Source organism: Emys orbicularis, chromosome 6 (assembly GCF_028017835.1).
Source record: "Emys orbicularis isolate rEmyOrb1 chromosome 6, rEmyOrb1.hap1, whole genome shotgun sequence".
NCBI lineage: Eukaryota > Metazoa > Chordata > Testudines > Emydidae > Emys > Emys orbicularis.
In genome coordinates, this window is record NC_088688.1 from 53,991,175 (window position 1) to 54,015,508 (window position 24,334).

A 24,334-nucleotide genomic window follows, 5' to 3' on the forward strand; every position below is an offset into this window, starting at 1 on the left:
TTAGTAATCTGACCATTTCCCAAAAGTCTCATAGGGCTACGCAGAATAGCTCTGGGAATCTCAGTCTTGTTCAGTTATCCTGTCCCATTAGAATCCAAAAGTCCAGAGATGAAGATTTTCCCCCTGTGTACATGCTTATAGCTTCTTCCTGCAAAGAAACAAGTTGGCAGGGTCACTACCCATGTGGGCTCTTTCTTTGCTGATTCAGAGAGAGGAGCACAACTGGTGTCTTTGATCTCCAATCATCGCACACAATGACCACTTGTTTTGAAATGAGCAACAATTAGTACTTTCCTGTTTAAAGATTTTCATTTGCATTACATAAGGCTTCTTTCTCATTTGATAGATTACTTAGTTATAGGGATATATACAATAAAAATGTTTGCTAGTACATTATAATAGGATAGAGGTACGTGAAAACAATGCATGTACCATCCCATTAGTTTTCATTAAGTTTAAATACCAAATACATTCTCATACATTTAACAATCATTTTGATCTATACAAATACACAAGCAAATTGCCTGGCTTCCAACTGTGAGATTGTTAGTTCTCAGCTGATGCCTAGGCTTTGTCCAATGAGGGCCCTTGGCTTACCAAAATCTCTGTCAGTTTGGTAGTCCATTAGATGTAAAGGCCAGCATAACATGGGCTATATAATTTCAGCCATTGATTCCTGTGCTTGGCCTAATAACCGTCTGATGGAACTAGAGTGTATTTTTTGTCTAGAAAGAGATTTAATCATGATTCAAAGACACCATGTGATGGTGAATATACCATTTGTAATCTGTTCCAATGGTTAATTAACCTAACTGTTAACATTTTGCAACTTATTTTCATTTTGAACTTTACTGACTTTTTATGTCTTTGTCTGTTAGATGAGAGCCTTCAGTTACTTGACATTTCAACCTTAATGTTGGAGAAAAAATATATATGTATGCTTATTTCCTTAACCCACAACTGAAATACAGTCATTTAAGTGACCTCTCCAGAAAACAACATTCAAACCATCAAGAAACTAGCTTTTGGTGAATTGTTCAACTCAAACAACAAAAAGTAGAATATATTGCCTTTTGAAAGGTGATATGCAAATATGAGAACCTAAAATTAGTAGGCTCTCCTCTGTGTTTTTTTGTTTTTGTTTTTTTTAAAGGCATTTATCCATTGGCTGAGCTCAACTCACATTCACATGCTTAGACAGAAGTCCATACAAACTGACTAATTTCATGTGCAAAAGACTCACTTTACATGCATGTAATTAGCTGATGTGTGCACAAATGTCCATCTTCACATCTGTACGTGGAATTTGCGGGTACAGTAGATGCATATATAACCATTCTTCATTGTGTTACAAGTCATACTCTGTGGCTGCTACAAAAAGAATAGCTACCTTCTATTGCTCCTAGTGAATGCACCTAGGTTCTGAGCCACTATCCTTTGAAGTCATTGGGAGAGTTTTCCGCCAAGCTTTGAGTTAGGTCCTGTTCTGTAATACTGAAGGTCCTGGATCAAATCTTGCTGTTGGCCCATATTCCTGTACATGAACAATTTTGGCAGGAGCTATGTTTAAAATGTTGTCCAATAATCAGGTTGCAAATTATCTTTCATGTAGGCATATTGTATCAACTGTGATGATATAGTTTAGGAGTTTTCTGAATTTTTTTAATGTCTCCCAAGCGACACTTTATCTAGATTCTCATTTGTAAAGATTATATTTGGGTCTGGTGTTGAATATTTTGCAGGTTTCTGAGGTAACAGGAGAACTGTTATTTTCCTGCCCATATAAAGGGTTATTTCACACTTTTACTTCCTTTTATGACTTCATTTCAGTTATTAAGATGGTGACAGGGAATTTAAAGCTTTGAATTCTGTGGGATTGTTTAATTTTATTTGGTCTTGCCTGGTTGATTATTTGGGTGTGAAAGTTTATTGTCAGTTGAGTTACAGATAGTTGAACTAAAGAATGAATCAGTTCTTTCTTTTATGAAAAGACATAATCTCATAGCTCTGAACAGTAGAGCCAGCTGGCCCAGAGTTCTTTGTCTGCTAGTTTTACATATTAAGTAATTGGTTTATTGAATTTTTATATGTGTTGAATTTTTACATAGATTATTACATTAGCCTGTAATTATTTATATATTTTCAGGACTCTCCAACATAATGTTACATTGTGAAATCTGTGATGACAAAGGAAAAATAATCACACTTTTACATAAAGCTTTATCTACCTCAGATGTTTTATTGACTGTCTTCTGGGGTGATGGGAACAGTTAGTAAAGTGAAGAGTCTAATAACAGCATGATTCTGAGTTTTAGTATAGTCATTATGGTTGAAAGGAGCTATATAACTATAAGATAGTATTATAATGGCAGAAAATACCACTCAGTATATCCTTTCTTCTGACAAAGAAAGAAAATAGCATACACCATTGTCATACCCATAGAAATTGCAAAAAAAACCAAGAATAGTGTAAAATAAATTAATTCACAAGGCAGTCAAAAAACTCTTTGCCTATTTTAGCCTGATTAACTCAACTTGTGTTGCATGTTTAGATATTTAATACTTATACATTTCCTTTGTTTCTAAGGTGTTTGAGAAGACTCTGATGACTTCTGAAAATGAGATTTTTCCAAACTTGACAACAGATAATTATTTATTATAATAATTGTTTTAATTATTTGTTAGTATTACTGTAGGACTTAGGATCCTGTCACTTGCTCCATTTTCCCCCCCCCACAAAGTTCCCTATAGTGGGGAAAATATTTGCTCAGCCTGGAACACTAAAAAGAATAGAAAATACTCTCATGCAGGGATTACTATCATAAGATAGTAGACTAGTTGTCCAACTAGTTCACTATCCTAGCTCTAACAGCTGCTACAGGAAAGGCACAAAATGTGCATAATGCAGGAGTCAACCTGTGTGGATCCAATTGTAGGATTGGGATCTTAATTTGGACCCAAGTTAAAATTGCCATTAAAAAGTCAGCTTCCTTTCTTCACTATAAAAATCAGTGAAATCATTCCCTCCAACTGGGTAAGGCAGAATTTTAGCAAAAAGCCTTCCAAATGAAGGCTATGTTGGGTGATTTCCCTGGAAGGCATCAAGAGCTCCCTTGTGCATGTGTCTGTCTCATGCCCATATCAAAGTGCTAAGCCTGGTTATGCTTTTCTGTCAGCCACCTGCATTACGACTGCAGTTGAATATCCATTTTTATGACAGATAATTGATTCTCTTTGGGACTTTTTTCTTCTTTTCAGGACAACACCTATCAAACTGTGAACGCTTCTCAGTCCAGGGCCCCCAACTACCTGCCACTTTCACCTGCCTGTCCACTGTGGATTGACCAGTGCCTAGGAATAATATGAATTTGGCACTGCAGTAATATGGACTTTAACCCCAGGCCTTCATGAAAAGTTACAATTTTTAGTGATTTGTAGCTAAAATATTTTTTTCCTCCAGTAGCTTCAACATTATCTTGATTTCCAAATATTGTTTCATGTTGATGGGAAAAATGGTTTGAATCCTACAGAGGGACGGATAAGAGAGAGAAAGAAAAAGGTAACATACCCTATGTGCTGTACTAGTAAACATGAATCTGGAAAAAAAAACCCACCCAAAAATGAGGTAGTTTTGAAGACTCCCTTTTCTGTGATTTTACTTTAAAAACTACCTTCTATGAATTTCACAGGCCTGTTAGTTTCTGATATGAACATGTAGTATGTGGTAGTCATTACTTGTTGGACATCTCGGTTTGTGACATGCACATTGGAACAGAACCCTGCTCTCCTTACTTGCTCCAGGGGCTCTCAATAGTTCACAGAATCTGTGCTCATTTCTCACACACAGGCTCAGAAATAAGATAAATTCTGATAGTACTGTGGGGTAACTATGGGTAAATGTTCACATTTTTAATGGTAACCCCCATTCATACATGGACACAACAGGATTTTTTTTAATTTTATTTGCATCTACCAAAGAAACCAGGAAGCTATAATATAATGCTTGTGATAAACTGATCTTGTTTGCTTTGTGTTGTATATCACCATCCTAACATTTGCAAAAAGTGTTGTTACAATTATTTCAGTACATTTATACTTACAAAAGCATTGTCTTAGGGTATGTCTACACTGCAATTAGATACCTACAACTGGCCTGTGCTAGCTGACTCAGGCTTGGTCTGGAAACTGTGGACGAGTCCAAGAGATCCAGCCAGAATGATTGCACTGCAATTAAACAGCCCCACAGCCCCAGTCCTGCGGGCCCACGTCAGCTGGTGCAGGCCAGCTCCAGGGGTCTAATTGCAGTGTAGACATACCCTTAAAAAACTAAAAGGAAAGAGTGTGGTCTACAGCTAGTATCTATTATGATTTGTTTCTTGTGCAAGTCACCTTAATCTTAAGAGAAGTCCCACTCTCCACACAACAGAGGCAGCTATGATCTGGGTTTGGATGCAGCCTGTTACAGAAAAAGCACACCCACACAGTATACTCTCTAATGAAGACTTTACTACTGTTCTTAGAAGTGCCTTTGTTCTCTTCATGTAAAATAAAGGTTACTTTGACTATGCAATGAAAGTAAATGATTGCTGTTGGGGTATGGAATAACAAACCTGTCTTTCAAACAGGTTGAAAATGGGGCTACCAGTCCAGATTGTGTGCACAGAATTAGAGCCTGGATTGGGCGCTAGCTGAGAATCAAGCTGCCTCCTTCTCATTCATATTAAAGCCACTTTATGCTGCACTGAATCAAGCCTCCTTCTCATTTATATTAAAGCTATTTTATGCTGCATTGGCAAGGTAAAGGAGCCTTCAGGTGGAAGTCAGTTATATTTACTTCCACTTAAGCCTTTTTTATGCTACAAGGATGGCCTCAGGTGGCTTTGCTGTAAAATGAGAATCAGGCCCAAATGATAGCATAACTTGCTGGGGTAAACTGTGGTAAAAAGTTGACTATAAGTACAACATCTATATATGGTTTACAAAGTGCATTGTATATTTATGGCTGAAACATATTATTAATTATTTCATCTCTCTAGATATTCATACCTCACTCCTTATTGTAGTATAGGGTGACCAGCTGACTCGATTTTATAGGGACAGTCCCAATATTTGGGGCTTTTTTTATATATGGACACATATTACATCCCACCCCCATCCTGATTTTTCACACTTGCTAGCTGGACACCCTATTGAGGTATCTGAATTCAGTTATAGAGTTTTCACCCAGCTTTTGATTAACAACATTTGGAAAATATTCAAAATTAAACCCACCCAAGGAAAACAACTCAAAAGTTAATTTGATGAGGAGGGAGGGATAGCTCAGTGGTTTGAGCATTGGCCTGCTAAACCCATGGTTGTGAGTTCAATTCTTGAGGGGGCCACTTAGGGATCTGGGGCAAAATCAGTACTTGATCCTGCTAGTGAAGGCAGGGGGCTGGACTTGATGACCTTTCAGGGTCCCTTCTAACTCTATGAGATAAGTATCTCTCTCTCTATATTTATATGTATGTCTTACATGAGGTTATACTTGAAGATCTGTCCTCTTGCATTCTTTTTACTGTAAATTTTTTTAAAACAAACGCAAAAAAAACCAAACAAACCAGAGAGTCCTTTCAATGGTGTAGCCTGTGGCAACACTGCATTTTTCTCTGTAAAATATAAAATGAATCTGATTTAAAAACTTGAATGGTTGCAGATGCCTCATTTTCATTCCCAAATGGTGTACCTGACTTAATAGGTCATAGCAAAGACAGTTAATCACCAGTCCATCAAAGCTGACCTTACAATATACTTGGCAACTAACTTGCAAATGCTTGCCTCTGAGATCTTTCAAAACTCAGTCCAACTCTACTGCAGTGAATTGTCTATATATGACCAATTCAGGTAGTTATGTTTGGGTTTGTAATAGATGGTGACGAAATCAGGCTACAGCCATTTTACAGTTTGGTTAGCAGATATTATATAACATTGAATGAAATGGGAAAGGATAATATTTATAAAAGTAAAATAAATCTTTTTCCACCAATTTGATTCAAAAGTCTTCAGAAAATGCAGATTTTGTTCAGTCTGAATATGAGCACAAATTAGATGCAGAGAGATTCACTTTCTGATGAAAATCTGACCTCTCTCTGAACTTGGATATTTCCAAGTTTGCACAGCTTCTGTTCAAATATTTATTTTCTAATACAAATTGTGTATTCACTTATGTACTGAAGTCAGGAATAAAATGTCAACCATAGTGTCCATTAAATATGGAAAACACACATCTTGTGTAAATAGATAGTGAGATAAATCCATCTAATGAGTCTGACCTCATGTGCAACAGAAGTAGGCTCAGGGAAGGAAATAAAGAATTTTATTTTCCTTTCTTAATAACTTTTGAGTAACAAAAGGAAATGTTAAGGATTCCTACTGAACATTGTAACATTTCTTCTGCTTTGCAATTAAAATATATGTGCCTTCTAACAGATGTCCCTTAATATGAATGGACATTTAGGTGCTTAAATTATTTTGTTAAAAAAAAAAAAAAGGTATTTTTCCAGACATGTGGAGGGATTTTTGAAAGAGAGAGAATGTACTTGTTAGTCCTAAAAAAACATTCAAGGTCTAAAGGGTCTAGGTAAAATATGTTTCCTTTAAGATAGACCATATCAGCCACACTATATAACAGCATTAAACTGCTTACAATTGCTCCACTTTTATCTTTGGTCTGCTACATCTGCAGAAAACATAATGTGAAGGTTGTAGGTTCAGAAATACTGTAGAGATGATAATGAAGAATGGTTTTATAATATATAATGGTGACTAGTAAGACCTTGAGCTCAGTTTGAAGAAGCAAACATTTGCTGTTCTGTCAAGTGATTTTTTTTCAACTGTCGGCTGTAATTATGAAATCAATAAACTCTATTATATTTAGAATTTAAATAGGTTCCCAAATAAGACATACCATCTTCAGGTCAGCAACAAGCTGTTTATTACATTCTAATGCAACTGAGTAATAATATGGCTTTTGCCATCTCATAATTTTAAGGTGGATTGTTAGCATAGACTATTCATTCTAAACAAATCCACTCCCATCATATCCCTCCTTGTAATAGGAATGCCCTGTTAATATAGCTGTTAACTAGAAAATGAGGGCAGACTTTGCCCAGGTATTATTCTGCACCAAATCATAGGCACTGACTCTAATCATTAGAAATTCAAAGGGGTTGGGAGTTTCTTTGACTTTTGTCAAATAATGTCAATATTGTGTGTATTGGAACTTATTTATGATACGATGCCTGTAAAAAGATCAATGACACTGAGTAAAAATATCAAATGTGCCAAAGCAATTTAGGAACTAGAGACCCATGTTAAAAAGGGATTTAGAAGCCTAAGTTCAGTTCTTGTAAATACTCAGCTAGTGTAGATAGAACTGACTTCAATGAAGTTATGACAATTTTCACCAACTAAAGATTCACCAATTGTGCTCCTATGTGCGTAGGGTGTGATCTATACCCACACACACTCTTATGTTGGCTTAAACCTGAGGGCATAAGCTCAACTACTATTAACAGTTTTAAACTCTAAAAGAGATCCCATACATGAATGTCACAGTATCTTTAAGTAGTTTAGTTAAACTGATTTAAGTTAAATGAGTGCGACTTCTGTGTGCAGACAAGACCCAGTGACTTTTGAAAATGTGACTTAGGCTCCTAACTCAGTTGGGTGGTTAGGAAAATCAGTTTCCAAAGAAATTTGGGGAACCAACAATTGAGAGTCTGAAATTGGTAGAGTCAATTAAAAATGAATATGTAAATTAGGGATAGGCAACCTCTGGCACGCGGCCCACCAGGGAAATCTGCTGTTGGGCCAGGACGGTTTGTTTGCCTGCAGCGTCCGCAGGTTCGGCCAATCGCAGGTCCCACTGACTGGGGTTCGCCGTTCCAGGCTAATGGGGGCTGTGGGAAGCGGCGCGGGCCGAGGGATGTGCTGGCCACCTCTTCCTGCAGCCCCCATTGGCCTGGAACAGCAAACCGCGGCCAGTGGGAGCTGCGATCGGCCGAACTTGCGGACGCTGCAGGCAAACAAACCGTCCCAGCCCACCAGCGGATTTCCCTGACGGTCCGCATGCCAAAGGTTGCCGATCCCTGATGTAAATGATCATGCATGCTTTGGATTCAGCAGTGGCAAGGCGGACAGTAAATGCAAGTCCTAAAGTTATACCAGAAAGAGTAGTATCTTTTTGTTACTCCTCTTCACCAAAATATTCCCCAAAGAACCAGAGATTAAAAAATTATCAGTGAGCTCAAAGCTATGAATTTCTATACACCGCATGTAGATCTTTGACAACTTTTCTTCCTTTTCCACTAGATTGTCATGGAATCCTCTGTCCTCTTATAGATAAAAGTACAGCCTTGCACATATGCTGTAGCCATGCCTGAAAATGTGTGTCTATATGGCTACAAAAACCTGTTTCTAATAAGTAGGAACATGTTCAATTACCTGATTTGTGTATGCAAATACAGGGTTTTGCACCATAAATATAGCTTTTGAATTCCAAACTTAACAGGCTTCAGTGATCTGCCACTCAGAGTAGGATAATCCTGACAGACTTGGAGAACAATACAACTCAGGCTGCAGATTTCACAGCCCAGAGCAATAGATGTGATATACAAAAAGCAGTTCATAAAGCACTTCAATTCACTCCTTTTCAGGCCTTTTCCCTGGAAAGGTTCCAGTTCTGCCAAGTATCCGTAAAATACATGTGGCACATTGTCTCTGGGGCTAATGTAAGCATTAACTTAGCCAAAACTGAAATCTGAATCACTTGACCATGACTGAACACAGCGAAGGATCTATAGACTTTCTGGAATTTTGTAGCTATTATCAGTGGTAATTTTGTTGAGAATTATTCATCTTTATTAAGACACTTGACCATATAAAGGCTGGTCTGTTATGAAACCTCCTTTCATCTTCCATTCCAATGGTTGGAAGCTAAAGCTAGACAAATTGCAATTAGAAATAAGGTAAAATATTTAACAGTGAGCATAATTAACCATTGGAACAATCTACTTAAGGATATGGTAGATTCTCCGTCATTTGAAGTCTTTAAAGCAAGATTAGATGTCTTTGTAAAACGGGTGCTATGGCTTGAACAGAAGATATATGCTTGATGATGAAATTTTTGGGTAAGATCCCATGATTTGTGTTATGCAGAAAGTTCAGATTAATGATCATGATGATTTCTTTTGGCCTTATCTACAATAGCAGTCATGTATCTTACCATGCCTGTTACTCTGGATGTAATAGTGCAGAATGTATTGTCTCAGAAAAGGCCTTCTTTTTCTTGTCTATGCCCACAGTATATTGATCGTCTCTTGCAACATAACATATTCAGTCTTAAGAGCAACTTTAATGACTATGCTAGTGAACAGAGCACTACACTGGTTCTCAGACCTAGGCACTATTGGTTCAGGCACTGGCTTGCTGTGTGGCTACGGGCAGGTCACTTCCCCTCTATGTGCTATAGTTTCCTTAGCTTTGAACTGAAGATAATAACACTATCCTCTGTAAAGTGCTTTGAGATTTACTGATGAAAAGTGCTATATAAAATCTAGGTATTATTATTATTAGAAAGCATTAAGAGGTAATCAATTATATAGCAGTAGGTAGCTGTGGTAGCATATAATCTTTGCCAGGAGATGAGATAATCGCTCTCAATATTCCAAAAAGCCCCAAAATGTAATTGTTCACATATTTTACAAAATTAAAAAACCCTCTAGAAACATCTACTTTGCTGATAACTGCAGGACCCAAGCCATACCATTTTAAAATTTAAATTATTTTTGTTTTGTTCCTCCCAAGGGCTAGTTAGGGTCTTGTTAAAATTAAGCAATTTTGACAGCATGGTTTCATTATCTTCTGAAGTATTTTCCAAGTCCATCCATTTTTTGTCCCTTACTTTTGGGTGGCAAAGTCTCCATTTTAAAAGTTGTTTCTAACTCAAACATTGACTGTGCAAAAATGGCAACTTCTTAAATAACCTGTATCTGTGTGCATTTAGTAATATATTAAATTTAGTTGTAACGAGTTGTTACTACTATTTCACCAGAAAGGAATTAGTTTAATAAGTTTCTTAAGTGCTTTTTATAATGTTGGCACAACATAAGCAATAAATAATTATAATAGCACTGCAAAAACCAAAAGAAATATGGAAGAATCAACTGGATTCTTTTCTGGCTTGTGCATTATTAATATAATTGTTAACTAAATTCTGATTCTTCTTCATGCGATTCTTTATGTATTCCACTCTTGTGGTGCATGGACCAGAGATTGGACTCTTTCAGCAGCAGTGCCCATTGCCTGGGACCTTTGCACCTGGTGCAGAATTGTACAATCCTTATGGAAGGGAAGCCCTGTGTATACCAAGCAACTCCAGGAGTTATTGTTTCTTCTAAGGCACCTCTCCCTTTTCTGGGCAACTTGCTCCCTGAAGGAAGCAAGGACAAAGTGGTCCCTGTTCACAGGGACTATTGTTGTGATCTGCCCTTGTAAGAGTCATGTAAGGATAGAGGAAGTTTCTTGTGTTCCTTCCATCCACCATTCCATGTGCTTCTGAAAAACAGATCACAGTCTGACCCTATATGATTAGTTACCAGTCATTTTCTAAAACGGTTCCTGAAACAGGGAACTTTATCATATGGAACAGTACCTTACTCTATGAGTAGACCTACTGCAGTCAATGAAGCTACTCATGGAGGAAAGTAGTACTCAAAGGGAGTAAGAGTGGCATACTCTAGCCTTGCGTTTCATTTCTCTGCACTGGATTGTATACAGTTGCTTCTTAAACAAATCAAATAAGCTTCAATAAATCAAATCTTTATATTATGGCTACAAAGATTGTTAAGGTCAGGAGGATCATTATGATTATCTAGTCTGACTTCCTGCATAACATGGGTCATAGAACTAGACATAAAAATAGACTGGAGTGATTACTTATCCTTTCAGTTCAACACAAGTCTCTCTAGTAAATCAAATCAATCAATCAATAAATCAAAAGTTTAGATCAGAGTTATCACATTTATTCACATTCAGTAACAGTTATTGAACCAAAATATTAATCCCATTTTAGTGTCTTTTGCGGAACCTTATCTGAAACTTGAAAAATACAATTAAAAACAAGTTTATTAAACATAAATATACATATTCAAATCAGTAGTAAAAGTTGGTTATTGAGATCAGCATTTTTCTCTACCACCTCTGGGGAAAACTAGTAACCAAAATAGGTGCTAACAGCTAGATATTAAATATTGCAAAGAGCTATTAGATAATAAAACAACTCTGAAGAAATTTAGCAAAGAATAATCAAGATTAATTTGACAGAATCTCAGCACAGCATTCCAGTGATGTTGAGATTCCATGCCTCCCTTCTTTATTAATCAAAACCAATCTGCATTAAGGTCCATATCCAGCAAAGTATTTCAATGGGAATAGTCATGTCCTTCAAGTTAATCATGTGCTCAAGTATCTTGCTGGATGAGTTTTTCATAGTTGATGGAAAAAATAAATTCTGTTAAAGATTGTTTGAATAAATGAAGTCTGGCAGTCATTTAATATAATGTCCCCCAAATTTACATGTTCTTCTTTGAGTAGTGTCCCTATGGGTACTCCACTTCAGGTGCACATGCACCTCTCAAGCCCTTAATCAGAGATTTTTCCCCTAGCAGTGCCTGTTCAGCCTGTGCATGCTACCCAGCCACCACATGCCAGACACCAAGCCTATATAAGGATGCGCAGGTGAACATCCCTTAGTTTCTTCTCTACCAGCTCAGCCTGAGACAGAGATCTAGCATGCCCACCTTGAGCATGTTTCAGCTGTTTTGTATTCTTCTTATAGTCAAGTTTTGTCAGTATATTTGGGTGTTTGTAGTAGTTATAATTACTTATTAAGTGTTAGTAGAGAGAGGTTAGTTTTATTGTGTTTTTCCACCTCCCCTCTTTTTTTCTTGGGGTACCTTGTCTTCCTGGCAGGGCATGCCTGGCTCACCAGGCTTCAAATGCTGCCTCTGCTGCTGAGATACTCTAAGAAAGTTCATGTTTGGAAGAGACTCACAGCTCCCAGAAGTGCAATTTCTGCCTAACCCTCAAGTCATGCACAAGGAAGAACAGCAAGATTAAGCTCAAACTGTTAATGATGGAGCATTCACTTTGACCAGAGTCAGGTCAGGAGACGCTGCCTCCCTCCCCCCCCACCCCCTGCCATACTTCTGTCTCCAGACAGATCCAGCGCTCCTCCCACCTTGGTGCAGGCTTCCCCTAAGAAGGGGAAGGTCATTGAGTCTTCTGAAAGGGTTCCCAAAAACAGGAGTATGGACACTCATCTAAAGACACCTGCTCTGAAAAAAAACAGGTCCCCATTGAGATCTACTGTTTCTGAAGCCTCAACCTCTTGGCTCAGTACTGTTGAATCGAAGGACTCCTTCTCTGGTCCTGGCAAAACTGGAAAGCCCTGGAGCTTGAGGAAGAGACATGACTCTGACAGGGCTTTGACATCCTTTACCAGGGAAAAGGAAGGCAAGCATAAGCATCCCAGTCTGGTACCATCAGGCTCAATCCTGCTATTGGCACCTACACATTCAGTACCCTTGGTATTCCATTGGTGTCTATGTTAGTACGCCTTCCATCAATGGTACTGTCAGCTTTGGCTACCATATTCTTGGGTACTTTGTCGGTACCAATTCTCTACTTGGTATCAAGAGTTTAGATATGCAAGAGACCTGTCCATAAGATACAAAGAGGTAATTGTCCAACTCTACTCAGCACTGGTGAGGCCTCCGCTGGAGCACTGTGTCCAGTTCCTGGCACCACACTAAGAAAGATATGAACAAACTGGACAGAATCCAAAGGAGAGCAACAAAAATGTTTAAAAGGTTTAGAAATCTTTCCTCACAGGTTAAAAAAAATGGGCCTGTTTAGTTTTGAAAAAAGATGACTGAAATGGGACTTTATAACAGTGTTCAAATATGTTAAGAGCTGTTATGAAGAGGGTGATGATCAATTGTTCTTCATGTACACTGAAGTTAAGGCAAGAAGTTATTGGCTTAATCTGCATCAAGGGAAATATAAGTTTGATAATAGGACATCTGGAGCAATGGGAAAACCAGTGCCAAATACAGAGGTAAAATAACCTTTCTACTTCTACTTGATATTTCCTTGTTTATGCATCCAAGAATCACATTAGGCTTTTTGGTCACCGTTTCACACTGGGAGCTCATGTTCAGCTGATTATCCACCACAACCCCAAAATATTTTTCACAGTCACCGCTTCTCAGGATAGGGTCCCCCATTTTGTAATAGGGCCTGTATTACTTGTTCCTAGATTTATTCATTTACATATAGCCATATTAAAAACACACACTGTTTGTTTTCACCCAGTTTATCAAGCAATCCAGATTGCTCTGAATCAGTGGCCTGTTCTCTTCATTATTTACCACTCCCCCAATTTTTGTGTAATTTGAAAACTTTATCAGTAATGAGTTTGTTTTCTTCTAGGTCAGTTATAAAAAGGTTAAATAATGTAGTACCAAGAATTGATCCCTGCAGTACCCCACTAGTGACACACCTCCTCAATGATGATTCCCTGTTTACATTTTGAGACCCGTCAGTTAGCTAGTTTTTAATCCATTTAATTTGTGACATGCTAATTTTATATCATTTTAGTTCTTTAATCAAAATGTCATGTGGAACCAAGTCAAATGATTTTCAGAAGTCTATTAGATCAGCCCTGTTACCTTTATGAATCAAACTTGTAATCTCATCACAAAAAGATATCATTAGTTTGAAGGATCTATTTTCCAGAAACCCATGTTGATTGGTATTACTTATATTACCCTCCTTCAATTCTTTAATTGAATCCAGTGTCAGCCTCTCAATCATCTTGCCCAGATGGATATCAGTCTGACAGTGCTATAATTACCTGGGTCATCCTGTTTACCCGTTTAAAATGTTGGTACTACATTAGCTTTTTTCCAGTCTTCTAGAACAGTGTTTCCCAAACTTGGGACGCTGCTTGTGTGGGGAAAGCCCCTAGCAGGCCGGGCCGGTTTGTTTACCTGCCGCATCCGCAGGTCTGGCCAATCGTAGCTCCCACTGGCCGCGGTTCACTGCTCCAGGCCAATGGGAGCTGCTGGAAGCGGCGGCCGATACGTCCCTCGGCCCGTGACACATCCAGCAGCTCCCATTGGCCTGGAGCAGTGAACCGCGGCCAGTGGGAGCCGCGATTGGCCAGACCTGCGGACGCGGCAGGTAAACAAACCGGCCCGGCCTGCTAGGGGCTTTCCCTACACAAGCAGAGTCCCAAGTTTGGGAAACACTGTTCTAGAACTTTCCTGGTGTTCCATGGAGGGAACAATAATTTCAGAAACATTTAGGGGAGGGGGTGGCACACTGTTAGAATATAAACATTATATGTCCTGCAACGTCCTGCAAAGTTGGGGGGTTGAGTGGGCAAACAGTAGAAGACATAATGGAGCATATAGACTGATGAAATGTCTTAGAGGGGCAACTTCCCACCTTGCCCCATGGAATATGATGCCGCTGGTTCCAATACTTACTGAAAATCAATGGTCCAGCAAGCTCCCCAGCCAGCTCCTTTAAAACACTTGGACACACATTATTTGGACCTGCTGATTTTAAAATATCTAATTTTAGTAGCTGCTGCTATCCTCCCCAAATAATTGTGGAATGGAAGTGTGTTATCATATGATATAACTAATCATTTTTTGGTTGATGCTAGAAACCGTCTAAAAATCAATTTCCTTTAAAGGTGTCTGAAAGTGAGCATCCATAAGTTCAGGCACCCAAAATCACTTTTCACTTCTGACTATATTAGTTGTGGCCCATGAAAATGTTTTAAACCCCTACAGTAATGTGTCCTTGAAGTACATTAAAAATACACAGAGAACAGATCCTAAAATTACAAAACAAGTCAAGTTTGAAGTTTACATCTTCAGCCATTTTTCTAGCTTATAAAAGTCCCTATCCTGCAAAGAGTGCTATGTGGGCATACCTTGGTGCTCAGATACATTTATTTGCAGGATCCAGACCAAAGTACATAATTGATAAGAATCTAAGCTTTTCCTTCATCCTCAGGTTACTAAATATCATTTTAAGTGTCTTTTTTTTTTTAGTTGTTTATAACTTTCTCAGGCCTGGTCTACACTACGAGTTTAGGTCGACTTTAGCTGCGTTAAGTCGACTTAAGCCTGGACACGTTTACACGACGAAGCCCTTTCTTTCGACTTAAAGGGCCCTTTAAACCGGTTTCTTTACACCACCTCGACGAGGGGTCAGACAAAATCCTTTTAAGCTGACTCTAATCATGGAAAACTGCAGATCCCACATCTACCTACTGCAGCATTCTTATACCTTCTGAAGCATCTGGTGCTGGCCATTGTTGGAGACAAGATGGAATTTGGATATGATTCAGCCTGGCAGTTCCTGTGTCGCTAAACTGGGATCTTTGACTGCTTTGCTAAAAATACAATAGCTCACTTCTTGAATCTAAAACTTTCTGTCTCCCTGCGAGTCAATGCAAGACTTTTATAATGTATACCTGGTAAGTTACCAGACTTCAGTTGTAGAGAAAGCACATAGTAATGTTTGTACTTTTCTCAACAAATGTTCTACTAACAGTAGGGTGCTGAGAAATCTGACTTATTCTACCTTTATCCCTAAACACACTCTATATTATTTTTAAAAGCTTACAGCTTTGCTAATTTTTCTAACCTCAAATGTTCTTTTTAGTGGTGCATAATGATTCTTCAAAGAATCTAAACTCTTTTCTGGAAGGAAAAAAAGCTGTGTACACCTAAAATATTGAGTGGCCCAAAAACGTAAATATCTATTCAGCCCCATTTGTGAAAGTATTAAACTGTTTTCTATTATCCTTTCTTATAGCATAAGCAAGCCAATTCAAAATAGTAAACTACCCTGTTGTTCCACACTCATTTAAAAATTAATTATTCTGCAATCTCTGTCAGGGCAATAGATTAATTGTGAGCCATTTTTGGCACTCACTATGGTCTTTGTCAGGGGAATGAGAAAATATGAGAACAAAAATAGATCAAGCATTAAAAAATGTGATAGCTCATCCTTATAACAAAAATTGTGACAAGTGAGAAAGACTAATCCTTTCTCATAACAATCTTAAAATAGATCTAAAAACAGAAAATAGTGTAACACCCATCAATTTGCATGACAAACTGAATAACACATTTAAACCCCTTCTAATGGCAATCTTAACTGCCATTAATGCCAATATAATAAGCAATGGCAACTTCTTATTGCTTGAATATGTGTATATTACTAAGCCACTCTTTAAACTTTGATAGCATCGAGGTTAAAGTAATATATACATATAGCATATAAAGATGTTCCTTACCTATTTCTATGTAAAGAGTACTGCTGAATATGACAAATAGAACTGGTTGGAAAATATCAAATTTTGAATTTTTCACACACACACACACACACACACACACACACACATTTTTTTGATGAAGTTTTTCACAAATTGTCCTTTTTATCAACCAGTTCTGCTGACAAATAAAAATTGCCATCTCAGTAAAACTGTCACCACCTTATGTCCTTAGGCTTCCCTCTTCGTGTCAGCCCACCAAAGCTATTGGTAACACACACAACTGGGAGAGGACACCTCTGTCCATGCACTTTATACTGAGAGTAGGTGGAGGTTGAGACTCCAGACACCATTTTGCCTTCACTATATCTCTCCGTAGAGGTTGAAGGATTTTGCTCTCTTTAAGCACAGACTGCTTGAAACAACCAAACAGTAGCTTCCATCAAACAAGGGGTCTGTCTGGTAGCTTGGGATCACTAGACCATAAGGAAGCAACCCAAAGCCATTAAGTAGATGATTTCCAATTAATTTGACCATACCAATACTCACATGCCCAACAAAGTGTGTTTGAATTGCAAAGACTGTTTAAGAAAGTCATACTAATAGCAATTGTGCAGCTCCGATTCAAATTTTTCCCATTAGCTACCCAATTAGGCAGAAGGAAGTTTAAATTACTATCCTTCAATATATATTTACAAAAGACTAGTAATTAACCATGGTTAAAGCCCAGTGACTGGTAAGAGAAAATACACAAGATCAAGACACCAATGTGACAGAGAAAATTTGAAATAATTAAGGGAAATGAGGAAAAACACATTATGTTTGAAAAATAATTTCTTAGTTTTATGTTCTAATTCAGTGAGTTATTAGGTTTCTATTTTAAAAGAAACTTCTGATAAATAAGCAACCATTAAAAACTAATTGCTCATTAGTTTGGGAAATACAGACAACCTTTTTACTAAATGGCTGCTTCCAAGTAATATTGTGTTTAACTTTAAACAGACCTAAAAGATGTCTTCTTGTCTAGCAACCCAACTCAGTGGGGCTATTCAAGTGAGTAAGATTTATTCATGTGAATAAGGATAGCAAGATGGATTCCAATATGGAAATCACAGCTGTGTCAGCTTGTGTGGGGATTTTGCAGTTAAGCAGCTTAGCTGATTTCTATTCACTTGAGAGTGTCATTCTGTATCCAGCCACAAGTATAACCATTTTTTCCCAAACGTTCTCACTTGTGGTTTTTCTTAAACTCACGTGTCTCTATCCTACAAGTTGCTGATCTTCCTCAAATTTTATTAGTAGGAGTTGCTTTGCACTTCATAGGATTGGCACTATAAGGATTAAGGCCCAAAAAATTTCAAACCTGGGTACCTAAATTAGACAGCCATGGGCCTAACTGAAAGCCCATTGATATCAAAGGAAGGATTTCCAATAACCTCAATTGGTTTTAGAACAGGTTCAAATCCATATAAATGAGCTTCTTTCAAGAAGTGGTAAATACTTATAGTTTGCATTGAGGAAGCTAGTTGGGGTTTTGGGTGCTCACTTAGAGAATATCTACGCTGCAATAACTGGATGTGATTAAACTTGTGTAAACATACTTGAGCTAGCTTTAGTCTAGCTAACACAGGTACAGGAGCATTGATGCTGAAGCAGCATGGCCATCGGTGTAGGCTAGTGGCCTGAGTAATTACTCAGGGTTCCAAGAGGGTTTGTGCAGCCTGCACTGAACCCCGCACTACCATGCTTTACTGCTCCAGTACCCAAGCTAGCTAGAGTAAAGCTGTCCCTGCCAGCAGGTATATGGGATCTTGGGGAGCAATTACCACACAGGTGGGGTGCCAATTAATTTCTTTATTAAGAAAATGCAAAAACAGGGAAAATTCAATAGTGAGGGGTATGGGGTTTGTTAAAGTAGACAATTGGGGAGGGGTTTCTTTTAGTAAATGGGATAGGGGGTTTCAATAGTGGGGTACAATACAGTGGGGTACAATACAGTTGGTAACCAATTAACACTGAAGTGTAAATGTAACAGGTAGCTAACAATTTCTATGTAAAGAGTGTGTCACAGCAGCATATAACCAACTAACAGTATGGGTAAAATGTGTTAAATAACCAACAACTTTAGGTAAAAAATGTGTCACAGTGGTGTAAATGTAAAATGTGAGGTGTGTTAGAGAGAAAAGGGGTGACCAATGGGGTTTTACGCTAGAAAGAGAGAGAGAGAGAGAGAAAGAAAGTGGTAGAGAAGTGAGGTTGGGGGATGGGGGAAGAGGAGCACGTGGTGGAGGGAGATTTAAACTCAGGGAGACACAGAGAGCAGACAGGCTGCAAGTTTAAACAGAAGAGAGACAATTATACAAAACACAGCAAAATCTTATCTATGATTTAACTTAACCAAAACTACACAAATTAGCAAGTAACAAAACACAATGCAACAGTTCTTTAAGCCTAACTCACAGGGTACAATGCAAGCAATTTTCTAAACCTAACTTAACTACAGCTATGCAAAATGAAATTACAACTTATCTAGACTAAAGGACAAAATCTAACCTAATGGGTGCACCTTATACTAGGGGTAGTTTCAGAGGGCAGAGTGGTGTGTGCCCAGGATACAGCTCCAAGGGGGGAAGGGGATTTAACTAGTGGTGGCTGCAAGCTGGCAGCCCAGGATACAGTCCAGGAAGGCACAGGCTTATTTCTAGCAGCAAAGGCGCTGCAAAGCAAGAAACAGATTACAGATACAGACCAAGGAGTTTAAGAGAGGTTTTAAGACACAGACCAAGGTTTAGCTTTAGTCTGTGTGCTGGGGAAACAGAGCCAGCAGCTAAAGTAATAAAAGTATAGAAAGTTTCACAGAGGGATTCTTACCAGTCCCCAAGGCAGCAGCAAAGGCAGAAGCAGCAACAACATCAGAAGAAGCAAGGAGGGCTCGGTACGGTCTTGATAATCAGGAGGTCTCTCAGGCAGCAATTCGTTCTTCGTGGGGGGGGGGGGGTTAAAAACGGGGGTACGCTCAAAAATAAAATGAGAGCGGAGAAAGGACCCCCCAGAACCCCTGGCTGATCAGACCAGGTAGCAATGCAGGAACCTTTCTGATCTTTGTTTCAAAAATGCCTGTTCTTAAAGGCAATCTCAGGCAGTTTCCCCACCAGTAATCCTGATAGGCTCCTTCTGTCACAGGGGAGGAGATACAGGGAAAAACTGCAGGTGAGCATAGAGACATGCCTGGGCAGAGTCCTGGACCATAGGCGTGAGTTCCCACCTCAGGACTCAAAAGCACATGAGGCCTATGACTCATGCCCAGGATCTTAAAAACACATTAGGTCTTGCAGCTCTGGACATTGCCTACCCTACACCGAGCCCAGGTTTAACAAGGTGATAACAGGACCAACCCTTTGAACAGGGCAGTAGTCCCACTTAGCACGTAGCACAAGTGGCCATCCCTTTGAGAAGGGCAATGGCTCTTGGTAAACAACTTAAGGGGCCCTCCCTTTGAGAAGGGCAGTGGCCCTGGTAAACAACTTAACAGCCAGGGAGGGGCGGCCACAGGAGGAGAACAAAAACAAAATGGAGTAAGGGGACAGCTGTAAGAAACAAAATGGAATAGGGGGAAAGCTGTAACAGACAAAAGCTAGATCATCTATGTCTACACTGAAATCATGGGGTACTATTGCAGCTTGTGTAGACATGCCCTCACTCTGAAGAGAAGGGCACTTAGCTATATAAATAAGGATATAAGTGACTACTTGAGGAACCAAAGTTTGAAAATTGGCTTCTCACTTTAAAGGTGAGACATTCAAAAGCACCTAATATGAGTCAGGAACACAAGGTCTAAAGGAACTGGAATGAAGAAAATAATCTAATCCATGATCTCCACAACAATTTTGACTGTCATATAAACATACTCCTGTAGTTATGACTGTGGGTTTTGAGACAAATTCACGAAAAAAGCAACAAGCAAAACCCAACACCGTTTTTACACACACAAAAAATGCTCAGAAGAGACTTCACAATTTGTAAAAACAAATTATGGTTTTCACAATGAGAGACACATTTAATTCCATGAGTGTTTCTAGTAAATAAAAGAAGGAAAGATTAATACTTAACTTATCTTAATTCATTATAATGCCAAGGAATTATGCTAAAAGAGAAGTATAGCACAGCTATTAATTGAGACGGGACACTTCTGCAGCTGCTAGTCTTTTTATAAAAGAAGTGGAATAATAGGAAGTGAATTATATTTGTTTTACTGTGGCAAGTTTATCATAGTAATGAACAGTCTGGCTCTACAAAGAAAGAGGTTTAGGTCTGATTCTGCAAGGTCTGATTCACTCCTGTGGGGTGCTGAGTGACCCAATCCCATTGTAGACAATGGAATTGAAGGAGCTTAAAATCTTTCACAACTGGGCATTACAAAAGCTTTATATGTTCATCCTTGCTAAAGTGATATTCACTATCACTGACAAACAGCATATACAAAACCTGCAATAATTATTATCAAGCACTTTCTGACAGAGAAGTCACCAGGGATATTACAAGATTCAAGAAGATAAACTAGAGATTGGAAATTGACATGAATGTTAAAAATGCCAAGCTGATCAATGCACAAGATATATTCATTAATGGGATTTGCTTGTTTTCTGCTCCAATGGAAATTAGTCTCTAAGGTGCCACAAGTACTCCTGTTCTTTTTACTTTCTTATAGGTTTCTACTGTGCTGTAGGTTCAACATTAGGGCTCCCCAAGGAGGATAATTTTCATGTTCATTCAGGTTGTTTTAGGCCAATTTTCAGACCCCACTATGAATAGCATGAATGTCAGCTGCCAATAAGCTCCCTGCATCCAAAGTAAAACCACTAAATATTGGTGATTATGGTCCTCACACAAGTTCCCAGTGTTCTACTTAGCATGTGGCATGTGTCCAATTCCCACCCAGTTCTCATCCATACACATTTAGGGCAAACATGATCTCTCTGTTGCCGGTTCAGAAGTGCCATGAAAGAGTGTAAGGACTAGAGAAGAAAGGGGCAATTTTTTTAATACTTTTAACTTGCCCATTTAAATAGTCATTTCTTTTCTAATGTTTATTTTAAAAATAGATATTATAGCTTCAATTTTCAAAAGTTACTTGGGGTTTCAGGCTTGTGACACCTTAAAGGGACCTCATTTTCAGAAAGTGCTATGTAGTCACCTTCTGTACTGTTATATGACTTAACAGTCTCATTGGATTGGGTTTGTACTCAGTAAATTTTCTGAATTAGCTTCAGCATATATCAGTAGCATCTCATGGACTGTCTTCAAGGGCCCAGTCCCACAAGGAACTGACCAACCGCTAACCAGTAGATTTCAATGAGAATTGAAGACACTCAACACTTCACCGGAAGTGCTCAGTATCCTGCAGGATCCAACCCATTTTGGCTATGATAGAGAGATCCTATAATTAGTTATGCAAATAGTGCATGGCAAATATGTGTGGTTGCTTAATGTCAGTTTTTTGGTGTATGGTGTAAGTTAAACATAATTTTCATATGAAGAGTATTTTTTCCCCCTCTAAGCCACAGTTTCAAAAAGAAATAGTAAAGAACTTCGGATGCTAGGTTTTTCTATTTTGCTAGAGGCAGCATATATTATACCCACACAGCTGGATAGATACCATTCATGACTGACTACTGTACATCTGTTCAAAGAAAAAACAATGTTCTTCCTTAAAGTGCAAGTCATGTTGATTCATTTGCTTTGCACTTTTAATCTTCAAGTGAATTTCTAAAGATCCAGTGCTCTCGGTGGTATCCTGGAGTAACCAATCTGAATGTGGTTAAAAATCGTTAATGATTACATTTTTCATGACAGTGCAAAAGTTTGGATATACTCTTCTGTTTATATATTGTGGGCCACAGACTATGGCTAGCACTTGCAGAGGTGTGCAAGATGGGCATGGGGGAAGGGCGAAAGGAGCCTTTCCTCACTTGAGTCTTGAGCACTATGTTGCAAGCCAGATGCAATGCTGCTGCCCTGAATCATTTAGAATTCTGCTCCCCCACTTCCCAAGGCAAGTCACTTTTCAGGATGATCAGATAAAATATCTTTAGGGGTTGGTTTTTGTTTTTCCTCTCATTATCTTTACTGGTAAAATCTGGGCAAGTAGATTTTGTACCCAGCTGATAACTTTTCATGATAATTTTGCAAGACTGGTTTAAATTAACCTATGGAATGGTTGCTCTAGAGCTTGCCTGAGCTTGTATTCTTGTTCCTGAGGAGTGTTTTTCAAGCATATGGGGTTGAAATGATGGAATACAGCCAGGGCTGCCGAGAGCGGGTTCGGGCCCCGGTGAAAATTGTTTTCAGGCCCCCCAGCAAGGGCGGACCAGCTAAACAGGGGCAATGAGGGTGGGGGGGAAGCCAGGCCCCGGGCCCCCTTCTGGATTGCCGGGCCCCGGTAAGGCGATGGGGGGGGGGGGAACCAGGCCCCAGGCCCCCTTCTGGACCGCCAGGCCCCGGTAATTTGTACTGGCTTCCCCCCCTCTCGTCGGCCCTGAATACAGCTCTCTGGGAACAAGTTCCATTTTGAAAACACTTCGGGAGGATATAAGGTTTGAGAGTCAGAACAGAATTTGAGCTCTCATAAGGATTACAACTAGTTAAGCATATTAATGTCTTGACTCGTATTGTAGTTCAGTAACTTAAGGAGAAGTTAAACTCTGAGGTCATTTGTGTAAGAGTAAGTGTGTCTTAAGTTCTAACCTCTTACTTCCTGTGTTTTCTGATACTCTGTAAATATATACATATTTGTTCTTATCAAATATATAATTATTGGCTGTTTGGGAAATTCTGTGTGTACCATTGCCAAAGAGTATGTTATTACCTATTTCCAAATATAAAAGATGGTAACAAAGGGAAAAGATAATAGTGGCTGGTCTCACAGAAAGGGTTGCTGAGTCAGGGAACCAACCTCTTAGAAATTATCTTCACAGAACCCAGGGACAGACTAAAACTAATAAGGACACAGACCAGCAGTGGAAGAACAGGTTAAATCTTCAAATACATTGCACAATGCTTGAAAGTTACCTTAGTGGTGACCCTCATGCCTAAACTTCATCCAAAGAAGTATTTCAGGCCTAGAAGAGAAAAATGGTTTCAATTTCAATTAAGAATATAATATTTGCTACAACTCTCCCTTTACCATTCCTGAAGAGAGACATCCATTGCAGCCTGGTGTATTTTACAGAGTATGGTAGTTGCCCCCAGTGCTCTGCATTAGGAAGATGAGTCTTCCGCTGGGGATAATTAACTTCACTTAATTCAGAGCCCTTCAGAGCAAAATGATCATAACATCTGGTCCAAGATAGCAGACAGACTTCAGCCAATTTAATGGAAAATTAGCCCCAAAATGCATTAATGTATAATTAATTATAAATATATTCACAGCTGTACTAAGGATTCTGTGAGCCTGGAGTGAAATATTTTAATAGCCCCTTTTCACCACTCTGTGGAAAAAGTCAGATGTTGGTTTATATTTAGATAGAGTTCTGAGAACAAAAACTGATGTCAGGTAAGTACACAGCAAGGAACTGAATGAAGTGACTGGGAGTTTTTACACTGACTGTAATTTGGCCCTATTTGAGCACATGTAAGAATGTGAATAAAAGGGACTTGAACATCCCTAGGTGCTGACAGGTTACTATGATTTGTTGTGAAATGTTTCGACCTGTGAGTTAACTTTCATACATTGTTGACAGATTGGATGCTGATCTTTTAGAACCTCATTATCTGCACTACACTTCTCCTTGGGCTGCCACCTTGATGTGGTGGAGAAGCTTGCATATACTTAATACCCTAAAACCAATGCCATCTGGAGTCCTGTACTCCTGGTAGGGGTCACCCATGGCAGTAAGGTCGAAGGCGAGGTACCAGATAAAGTGCAGCCCAGCACAA